Source organism: Hemitrygon akajei, chromosome 9 (assembly GCF_048418815.1).
Source record: "Hemitrygon akajei chromosome 9, sHemAka1.3, whole genome shotgun sequence".
In the NCBI taxonomy this organism is placed as follows: Eukaryota; Metazoa; Chordata; class Chondrichthyes; order Myliobatiformes; family Dasyatidae; genus Hemitrygon; species Hemitrygon akajei.
Window position 1 is genome coordinate 7515878 of NC_133132.1, and position 2017 is coordinate 7517894.

Sequence of the window (2017 nt, forward strand, 5' to 3'; positions counted from 1 at the left end):
GGTTCTCCGCAGCACCACCCATGGCCGGAGGTCTGCACATCGCCGCCGGTGGCCGGAGGTCTGAGAATCGCCCACTGTCTCGGAGCTCCCCGCAGCACCACCCGTGGCCGGAGGTCTGCACGTCGCCGCCGGTGTCGGGGGGTCGGATCTGCACGCAGTACCGATGGCCGAAGGCGGGAGGGACAACGGAGAGGTAAATCACAAACACCAGGGTCTGCAGATGCTGTAAATCCGGAGCAACACAAAGAAAATGCTGGCGGAACTCAACAGGTCGGGCAGCATCTGTCGAAAAGAGTCAACAGTCGACGTTTCCATTTGAACCCTCCTTCAGGGCTGAGATGGAATGGTGGAAATATCTGAATAAAATTGGGGCGGGTGAGGAAGGGGTATCTACGGTCCACACTGTCAGGATGTTGAGTTTACAAAGACTGAAGCGACGAGAGGTTTTCTGTTGACTGATACACTGTGTGTGGACCCCGCTGGCAATTCTGGTGTTGTCGAGACAAACCCCACGCTGCCCACTCCACCAACAACACGGCACAGCCGGACACATAACAGGGACTTTACATCTCACAACACTGGATTCAGTGCTGAAACCCATGATTAATGTTGTTGTCCCACTGAAATCATCAGAAACGTCAATTCAGGTGCTTTTAAATTCGAGCACTCCCCCACTGGTGATGTCACACAGAACCTGCGCTATTCCCATTGGTGCGCAGTGATGTCAGTCACTGGTTACAACCAATAGCGGAGGCGGACCAGCCTCCTGGACGAAAGTACACTGCAGATGCTGCGGTCAAATCAAGACGTACAAACAAGCTTGTTACTCCTGGAGAAAGTGGAAGGAATCCCGAGGGAAATATCCCGTTTTCTGATTTATTTCCACCTCCCTCTCAGGGAAGTTGGGGCGTTTGTGAAGCGTCTCCTGCGGCCGGAGTCTGATATATCGCTGAGGAGACCGCTCGGCCCGTCGGTTTGATGCCGGCTCCCCAGGAGGGATCCCGGCAGAAGAAGGAGGGAGAAGGGGGTTTTATTGAAAGGATGAAGATGCTGTGAGAGGGGGCGGACAGGATGTTTGTCCCGGTGGGGACAGGAGGGGCTCATCTGTGGAAATGTCTGACCCCACGGTGGTGGCGAGCAGAGGGATTCACCACATTGGGGAAACACCGGTAGACTGTTGACCTGAATGCGGGGCCAATGGTCCGGGCAAAGTGACAATTATTTGGGCTTTGTTGAGATTGTACCTGGAATATGGTGTAAAATCCCTGGAGTGCTGGGTCATCATATGATGAAAGAACAAATGTGATAACCCTTTCATTTAGAGAATCGACTGAAAGGTGAACACATTGAAATGCACAACATCGTTACCGGTTGAACCAGGGATCCCAGTCTCTGAAAAAGGGGGCGGACTGTCCGGGACTGAGATGAGGGGAAATCTCTCCACTCCGAAGGTGGTGAATGTTTGTAAATCCCCACCACAGAGGACATGTGTTGCCCTTAATGCATTTATTTAGTTTTATTATATTTTTGCTTTAAATAATTCATTTGTTACTGTTTTCTAGTTAAAGTTAAAGGTTGATAACTACGGTGCAGTTGCTGAGGGTAAATTCATTGTCCGTGATGATGTCACACCTGGTTTCGCCGCGTCTTGTTCCGGTTTGGAGAATCGGGAAGGCAGGGGATTGCGTGTGCAGGATCAGCGCGAGAGAAGTTCCATTTCTACTGTCATGACCTCAGCCCCCTCCTTCAAGAGAATCGCTATTAATTCGGGTCTTGGACCCAGGAAATGAGAGACAATGCCACGGAGTTGACCATTGTTCTAAGAGGCACCTGTGTGAATTGCGACTCTATAGTACGTGCCAGATATCAGGGACATGGACACCCTCGGGCAATGTGGTGTGGGGATGGCCTCAGCCTACCTTGATTGACATTTACAAATCTGCCAGCCATGATAAAAAGGAGACTGCTGGAGGCGGTACTCCAGCAACGCACTAGACGGACACCATCGCTCATTCCT